Source organism: Macrotis lagotis, chromosome 3 (genome assembly GCF_037893015.1).
Source record: "Macrotis lagotis isolate mMagLag1 chromosome 3, bilby.v1.9.chrom.fasta, whole genome shotgun sequence".
In the NCBI taxonomy this organism is placed as follows: Eukaryota; Metazoa; Chordata; class Mammalia; order Peramelemorphia; family Peramelidae; genus Macrotis; species Macrotis lagotis.
Window position 1 is genome coordinate 132,970,608 of NC_133660.1, and position 9,566 is coordinate 132,980,173.

General features: G+C 38.1%; 1 pseudogene; it reads right to left on the reverse strand.

The window, feature by feature from the left end:
• Positions 1-1,287: 1,287 nt before the first annotated feature.
• LOC141519203 (poly(rC)-binding protein 2-like) lies at positions 1,288-9,085 on the reverse strand (annotated as a pseudogene).
• Between the last annotated feature and the right edge of the window lie 481 nt (positions 9,086-9,566).

Sequence of the window (9,566 nt, forward strand, 5' to 3'; positions counted from 1 at the left end):
TTTCAGATGAAGCATGCCTCCTTCTTGCCAATATTAATTATGTCATCTACACTATTAATTCAATGTAATTCATTCTCTTCTCTGATATCTCTAAATTTTTAAGACTTTTTCCTCTTTTTTGAATCTTCCAAGGACCTCTACCATGTTGACAGAGAGAAAATTGTTCCCTTATTGGTTAAATAATTTCTCCTCCTTGGCAGGACTCTCTAGTCTGGTCTTCCTTTGTGATAACAAAGGATAGCTCTCCCATAAGTTTTTCTCAACACCCAATTCAGGCTACATTTGAACATGTGAAGGTATTCTCTATCTGGCTCTGTTATGCTCTCAAGCTATCTTTCTTTCTTTCAAACACATACCATCTATTGTTTCTTTTTTACTGACTATTTTCTAATGTCTGACATTCATGACATTCTGAGCTTTATCTCTAAGCATCTCTTGTTTTCTTCAAACTTCTCCTCAAATATTCCCTTCTTCATGTAACATTTTGTGATCTTACATTGTCAAATTATCTTATACTTACTCTGCCTATCTTCTGTATTTTTTTAACAATTCTTTTGAAGCACATAATAGAAAGTTTCTTGAAAGCAGAAATTGTTTCTTTTTGCATATCTTCATTCCCAGTACTTAGCATAATACCTGATACTTAAATGTGTATAATTAGTGCTTGATCATTGATTTTTCTTTTAAAACCTTGATTCATAAAATTATAGTATCTATTTACCAATTTCAAATTTTTTAAATAATTTGTTTAGATATCTACCCTTTGACTTTTCTTCTCATTGCTTTTCTGAAAAATGTCTCTTGAAAATTATTGTTATGCAAATTTAGAAGAGATCAGAAAAAGAGCACTTTGCTGCACTAGTTTATCTATTCAAATTATTTATTTTTTTATTCACAAAGAAAAAGATTTAGTTCATCTTCTAATTTCTTGTGAAAAATTCCCCACCTTACAGAAATAGTTACATATTAATATTCTATCTTACATTTCAAGGACAAAACAAAAATCATGACTTTCTCTTAAAAACCAACAACAACAAAAAAGAGAAAATAAGAAATTAAAAAACAGGGAGAAGCTTATAAAGCACAATGTGGTTTTTTGCATTAATGACTGAACAGAGAAAGAAATTAAAAGGTGCAATTAATGAAATCACAAGTGAATGATAAAGACAGTAGAAACTGAAAATTTGCAAATTAGTTACAACCGAGCATCATTGACTGTTAAGAAATTACACAAATGGATCACGGGTGGTGAATAGCAGAATGGGTTTATGGGTGATCTGCATTGTTCTAGCTATTCCCCATGCCACCTGTCTCCAAAGAAGGTCTGATATTGATTAGATGCTGAGCCAACTTAATGCTGGAAGCAGATTCAGTGATGGTAACCTGCTTGTTATTTGATCCTTCCACTGGATTGTCAATTTTGATCTGAGTTCCAGGCATCTAATGAATCTCACTGATTTTGACATCTTGACCTGTGCATCCAATTAAGTCATTTGGAATGGTGAATTCTTGAGAAGTGGTTGAGCCAATGCATCCAAACCTGCCCAATAAATAGCAGTTTTACCTCTGGACAGCTAGATTCAGTGTCATTGAATCTGGTGTTGCCAGGTTTCATGGGAAAGTGAGACTGTTGTACTGTCAGCTGGTGCAAGTTTAGTCAAATCTAACTATGGAATGGCATACTGTCCTGTAATAGGAGAGCCTATAGAGCTACTCTGCCTGAATGTCAGGATTGGGAGATATGTCACAGTCTATGCTGTACCTGTCCTGACCAAATGCAAAGATGACTGAAAAGCTAGACTATTTGGGTCTGTATGGGAAAATGGGAAGAGCCTTCAATATGGCCACACAGATCTGTTTTACAATCTCAGTGATGGATTGCCAGATGCCAGTGATAGTGATGGTTCACTCATTTGACTTTGGTAGCATATCTGCTGACATCTAGACCTGAGCTCCTGTACTTTCTTATTTTCTTGAGCTTGCATCCTCCTTTTCCAATGAGAGCATCCTACTGGCTAGCAGGAACCATAAGCTTCAGGGTGATTGAAGATCTATTGGCAATTATACTATTGCTCATAGAGGTGCTGTTTTCCTCTTCCAATTTGTCAATGATCCCAGCAAAGACTTTAAGGATGACAACAGTGGGTCCAGGAAGAGTAATTATTCTCTCAGGGCAATTCCCTTCTAAGATCTTGATAGCCCCAATACTCTTTTCAGACATCTTCTTGATCAAGTTTCCTTTCTTTTCAATAATGTTTTCAACTTCCTTTCTGTGCATAATTGCTGGATGGTGAGAATGACATTTAATCTACCTTCAATCACACAAGTGTTTATGTTGAGCAGTGTTCCTGGAATTTGGACTTTGTATAGTGAGTCAAATCTTTGGTCACTAATGGGAGTAGAAACCAAAACCTCCAGGTGCAAGGTGAGGAAAGTGAGTGGGAAAGAGAAGGATGGGTGACTGGGGCAGAGCAGAGGGGTGAGAGCAATGCAAAGGGGGTATATCAACTGCTCCTTTGAAGGTGAGATAAGAGAACAGTGACCACTGCAATCAGAGTTCTCTACCAAGATCTCTTCTATAAAACAGGGAAGCACACACAGCCTCAGGATGAGAAAGGTAGAATTAATGATGAATGTGCCTACTGAAGAAACATACAGATCAAACTAAAATAGGAGTCAACTAATCCTTAACTTTACAAACATTCTGTGATAGCAGCCATTTCAAAGACAAGAGAGGTGGTTCTTAGATTCCTCTAATTATATGTCATCAATGATCTCCTGATTATAAATTATACTTGTGGTTTCTTCCTTAACATTTCTGAAAAAATTGATACCATTTTCCACCATGTACTTTTTGATGCTCTCTTCTCACTTGGCCTCCATGTAAAAGGACTCTTTTGGTGTTGATTTTGTGTTTTGTTTTTCTTTCCTAGGCACTCATTTTCTCCAATGTTAGCACTTTATCATCCTCAAATACATCAAAAGAAAACAATATTGTAAAAGTATTCTTCAGCTTTCCAAATCACATATCCTCCATGTCAGCCTGTTCTTTACAGTCTTTCCCAACAAGATACAAAGGGTCCTTCTTCACTTTCTACTGATATAAGAGGAGCACCTGCACAGTACTCCACAAACTTCTATGTATGACCTCTTTTCTCTCTATATACTGTCCCTAAATAATCACATTCATTCAACTATTTCAACTAGATTTTTGCTTCTATGAACTCATCAAATAAGGATATTTATTTTTACACCAAAAAAAATTCCCATGTACCCAAAACAACTGTTCCTTTTTCCATTTCTCTCTATACTTGACTTGAAACTATTTTCTTTAGCTTTTTTTAGGCTTTTGCAAGGCAAATGTGATTAAGTGGCTTGCCCAAGGCCACACAGCTAGATTATTATTAAGTGTCTGAGGCTGGATTTGAACTCAGGCACTTCTGACTCCAGGGCTGGTGGTCTATCCACTGCCCCACTTAGCTGCCCATTCTTTAGCTCTTGATCATACATCTGTTATATAATAAACACTTCCAGGTAACTACAGGAAACAACAAATAACACTTTGTTAAACAAATTTGACCAGAAGCTTTGTTAGTATAATGTTCTATGGATTTTGAACTGCACTCTTTTACTCCAAAACAAACCTGAAAAATAACATTCATTCAAGTAAACTATTGTCCACTAATAATTACAAAGCAGTCTAGCTTATCAGCCCTCCTGTAGGATAAACATGATTTCAGCTCTTCCTTGAAAGGAGCAATTCAGTATACAATTCAGAGAAAAAAACTGTAGGTAGTTAGAAAATCCTTCCTTCTTACAGAGCCAATTTTAATATACTGATTTCTTTATTTATTGCCCCTGAGACCCTTAAATGTTGGAATGTCTGTGGTAGTAGGAAGAGTGCTGGCTAACAGATGATTTAGGTGTGATCCTGGCTCTGTAAATTGTTACCATTATTTATTATTATTATTTCCAATAAATGATATTTATTGAGACATTCTTGGTTTTAGATTATATCTCCTTAAAATGAGGAAATTGGGATACATGACTTCTCAAATCCCTTCTAGCTGCAAAGTTTTGATATGGGATACTTTAAGAAACATTTTAAAAATCAGGTTTAAAATGCAACTTAACATGATTTTGAGATATAGACTACTTAATTGATTATGATGATGGATAAACAGGAAAGATGTGAAATAGAAAATGAGTGAATTAATGGGAAAACATTTAGTAAATGTAATAAGCAGTATAGTAAGCTCTCAGCATATGAATAGAAAAATAAGAAAGTCTCTGCTTTCAAGTTCACATCCTCCTTTGAGAGGAGAAAATATCTAAAGGAATATTCAGAACTGGCTTAGATGGCAATGTCCATGAGTCAAAATATACTAGTGGAATAACAAATGGTTAATCCCTGAGGTGCAGAAGGTGTCAAGGCAAAGCCAGGATATTGTTTAAAAATGCTGTACTAGTCTGTGCCATTATTAAAAATAATAATAATTTAAAATATATTTCTTTGATATATTTTTAATTCAATAAACATTTATTTATCTCCTACAATGTGCACTATTTTTAATATTGTTTTCATTTTTTTATTTATTTGTACATTACTAAAATATTCTTGTTGTAATAGTAAACATAATCCCTGCTCCCCCTACAAAAATAAAAAAAAAAAACCTGATGATAACTTAAATGAAAGAAAGAGGAAAAACTGTGCTTCAGTCTGTGTTCTGATAGCATCAGCCCTGTCTCTGAGGTGGATCACATTCTTTATCATAAGTTCATCAGAGAAGTGACTTCATTATTTTTCCACAGTTGCTGTTGCTGATTGTAATTCCTTCTGTCTGTTCCTCCCCACTACCATTTCTTTTATTTTTTCCTCTTCTTTTACTCTGTCCCTCTTCAAAAATGTGCCATGGGGCAGCCAAGTGACATAGTGCGTAGAGCACTGGCTCTGGAGCCAGGAGGCCCCAAACCTATATTCCACCCCCCAGAGACCCAGCAACCACTCAGACCCCTGGTCCTGGATGGGCCACCCAATCCTATCACCTGACAAAATTTTAAAAAGAAAATGTGTTATATCTGACTATCATCTCCTATGATCTACCCTCTCCTCTATCACCCAAATTCCCCATCCCCTCTCCTTCTCCCCTTTCTCTCCTTTTTCTTCTAGATTTCTATACCCTAATGAATATGTATGCTGTTTCCTCTCTGAGACATTTCCAATGAGAATGAAGGCTCCCTCATTCCCCCTCACATTCCTGCCTTCCATACCACCACAAAAGCTATTTCTTGATTCTTTTACATGAAATATCTTAGCCTGTTCTACCTCTCCTTTCTCTTATACCCAGTACATTTCCTGTTTTCCCAGTGAATCCATTTTTATAATATATCTTCAAATTCAATTCTCTCCTGTGCCTCATCTATAAAAGCTCCTCCTACCTGCTCTATTAAAGGAGAAGTTTCATATGGGTATTATCAGTATCATTTTCCCTTGCCAGAATACAAATAGTTCATCAACATTAAATCCCTCATAATTTACCCTTTTTGTCTACCCTCTCTATGCTTCACCTGAGTCTTGTACTTGATCAAACTTTTTTGCTCAGCTCCGGCTGTTTCAGCAGAAATATTTGAAATTCCCCTGTTTCATTGAAAGTTCATTTTTCCCCTGGAAGAGGATGTAAATTTTTGCTAGATAGCTGATTCTTGGTTGTATTCCAAGCTCTTTTACCTTCTGGAATATGATATTCCAAGCCCTACGAGCCCCTAATGTGGATGCTGCTAATTCCTGTGTGATCCTGACTGTAGTTACATGATATTTGAATTGTTTCCTTCTGGCTGCTTGTAATATTTTCTCTTTAATTGGGAGTTCTGGAAGTTGGCTATAATATTTGTGGGTGTTATTTTCTTTTCTTAAATCTCTTTCAGGAGGAGACTGGTGAATTCTCAATTTCTATTTTGCCCTCTGCTCCTAGGATATCAGGCAATTAACTTGTAGAAATCTTTAAAAATGAAGTCAAGACACTTTTCCTGATTATGAATTTCAGGTAGCCAGATAATTTTTAAATTGTCTTTACTAGATCTGTTTTTTCCAGATCAGTTGTTTTTTTCAATGAGATATTTAACATTTTCTTCTATTTTTTTCATTCTTTTGGTGTTTAATTATTGTATCTTGGTTCCTTGCAAAATCATCAGCTTCTTTTAGCTCCATTCTTCATTTGATGGATTTGTTTTACTAAGAGAGCTTTCTTATCTCCTTTTTCATCTAGCCAGTTCTGCTTCTCAAAACATTCTTCTCCTCATTAAGTTTTTGAACTATTTTATCCATTTGACCCAAACAGATTTTTAACATATTTTTTTCAGCATTTTTTTTGGATCTTCTTGACTAAGCTGCTGACTTAGTTTTAATACTTTTCCTTCATCTCTCCCATTTCTATTCACAATTTTCCTCTACCTCCCTTACTTGATTTTCAAAATCATTTTATAGCTCTGTCATAGCCTGAACGCAACATCTATATTTCTTGCAGGCTTTGGATTCAGAAGCTTGGACCTTTTCAACTTCAGAGTGTGTGTTTTGGTCCTCCATGGAACCAAAGTAATTATCTATGATCAAGTTCATTTTTTTCTGTTTGCTCATTTCACCAACCTGTGTCCTGTTTTGGGGGTGCTTCCTGAACTTTTGAGTTTTATTGGGGCATCCCTGCAAGGACCTCAGTTCTTTCAAGGTCTTATGGGAGGCTCTGACTGCTCTCTTGGTCTGTGCTCTGGTCTGTGGATGACCACAAGCACGCCCCTCTGCCCTGGGGCTCTGAGGAGTGTCCCTACTCTATGACAATATGGGGACCCAGACTGTGACCAGGGTCTGAATGTGGTCAAAACCCCAGAGTCCTTTTCCAGGGACAGAGGAGAGACCTTTACAGTCTCCCCCCACTCCCTTACCTTCCATGGCTCCCTGCTTGGCACCTCTGTGGGCCTGATTTTTTTTTCCTAGGATCTGGGCTGTGCTGAGGACTGAGGCCACACTGAGGAGGGCTAAGCTGGTCTGGGCTTTGCGCTTGCTCTGCTAGAGGTTACCCTGCTGATGTTCCAAGTTGTGCTTGGTGCTCCTTGGATTGGCTGATCAAGAAACTGCTTCTGCTACCAGGCCCTGGGGCTCCCAGGAATCCAGGTGCCCTGGAGCTGTTCCTGGAAGACTGGTGCTCCTTTGTTCCTTCTGGCCCCTCCAACCATGTGGAACAGAGCCTTCACACTATTTTCCAGGTTACCCTGTGTGGAAGAATTGCCTCACTGGATCTTTCTGTGGGTTCTGTCTCTTAACATTTTAGTTAGAGCTATAATTTTAAGGTTTTTGAAATGTTTTGGAGAGAGCTTCTAGGAAAGGCTGTTCTCCTGCTGTCATATTGGCTCCACCCTCCTCTTTGATAGCTTTTAAAAAAATCATCTCCATTTTTGTCCTGTGTCCCTTGTAGTATCTCCTCTAGGTGATAACAAAGAATTGAATATTTTATTGCAAAGGAAAGAAGGCACAAACAATTTGGCTTCATCTCAAACAGAAGTTTGCATATATTTCAATAGTTTTATAACTTAGTGGGGAGAAGGTTTCTTCTAATAACCCCAGAGATTAATTGATTAGTTAATTGAGTGAATGACAACCAACATAAAGACATTTGAGAGCCTGAAATTTCTTCTTGAGGTTATTCACAGACTTCTATCTCAGAAGCCTATTAAAAGTGGCATAAGAGAGGCAGCTAGGTCGCACAGTGAATAGAGCACTGACCCTGGAGTCAGGACGTCTCGAGTTCAAATCCTGCCTCAGACAGTTATTCATTGCCTAGCTGTGTGACCTCGGGCAAGTCATTTAACCCCATTGCTTTGCTATGGCATTATGTGGCATTATGTGGCGGGCAGGGGATGTTTCCATCAGATATTACTAAAAAAGTGACATTTCTGCTGTAAGAGTTATATGGGTTAATGTTGAATACTTTTCAAAGTTTAGTAAACAATAGAAATAAATAGTAGTATCAGTTATAACTTTTAATTACTTTTACTAGGAATGAAGAACAAGGATTTTTTTTTCTGTTTTTCAATTGTGTCTTAATCTTCATGTCTTCATTTTTTTTTTCATTTTTGCAAAGATACTACAAGTGGTTTGCCATTTCCTTCTCCTGATAATTTCATAGATGAGAAGCTGAGACAAACAGGATTAAATTAATTGTTTAGGGTCACACAGTTGATAAGAGTCTAAAAGTGGATTTGAATTCATGAAAATGAGTCTTTCCTGATTCCAAGCCATTGCTCTTTCTTATCTCTTTTTCCATCCGGCCAATTCTGCTTTATAAAGGATTCTTCTCCTCAATATAACTTTTTGAACTGTTTTATCCATTTGACCTATGCTGGTTTTTAACATGTTATTTTCATCAGCATTTTTTTTGGATCTCCATGACTAAGCTGCTGACTTCATTTTCATGTTTTTCCTGCATCTCTCTCATTTCTTTTCCCAATTTTTCTTCTATCTCCCTCATTGGTTTTCAAAGTCTTTTTTGAGCTCTGTCATAGCCTGAGCCCAGTTTTTGTTTTTCTTGGAGTCTTTAGATGCAGGAGTTTGTACTTCCTCATTTTCAAATTGAGTATTTTGAGCCTTCTTGGAATCTCAGGCAAAGTATTTCTCAATGGTGTTCCTCTTTTTTCTCTTCTTACTAATTTCCCCAGCCTGAGCTTGGTTTTAGGGTGCTTCCTGAGCTTTTGAGTATTAGTCGGCCACCCCCACAAGGATCTCCATGTGTGAGGCACTTTCTTCCCTCCTGGTCTGTGAATGACCATAAGCACACCCCTCTGCCACGGGCCTGAGGTGGGGAGGGCCCTGCTGTTCTATGGGTGTCCTAGACTGCGATCAGGATCTGAATGTGGTCAGAACCTCAGAGTCCTGATCCAGGGACAGAGGACAGAGCTCGGCAGTCTCTCTCCACTCCCCTCCCTAGATTCAGTACTCATGCCCTGGGGGCTACTGCTTACTGGCTTCTGCTTCTGGTTTCTGGATCTCGGCTGCAGTGTCCACTGTTCCTTGTGTGCCCTGAGGGCTGCACTTCATGTGCTCACCCTGGCAGAGGTACCCCTGCTGATCCACCAAGTTGTGTCTGGTGTTCCCCAGGGTGTAGATCAGGAAACTTCCCTCGCTGCTGTGAGCCATGGATCCCAGCTCTCTGGGGCTATCTCCCTGACGCTTAAGTTCCTTCGCTCTGGTAGGCTACCCCTCCAACCCCAGGGAGCAGAGCCTTTCCAGGTTACCTTGGGTTGGAGAACTGCCTTACTGGATCCCTCTGTAGGTTCTGTCTCTTGAAAATGTAGTTAGAGTCCTTAGTTTATAACTTTTAGAAGAGAGCACCTAAGAGTCAATCCTCCCTTGTCGCCATCTTGGCTCTGCACCCGAGCCATTGCTCTTGAAAGGAACTTGCCAAGTGATTTGTAAGTCTTACAGTACTAATAATAGGAGCTATATTATTATCTGAGATAAATAGCAAACAAAACAAAACTATTTTCTATTAATGTTAGTGAAACCCTTGGTCTTTCTA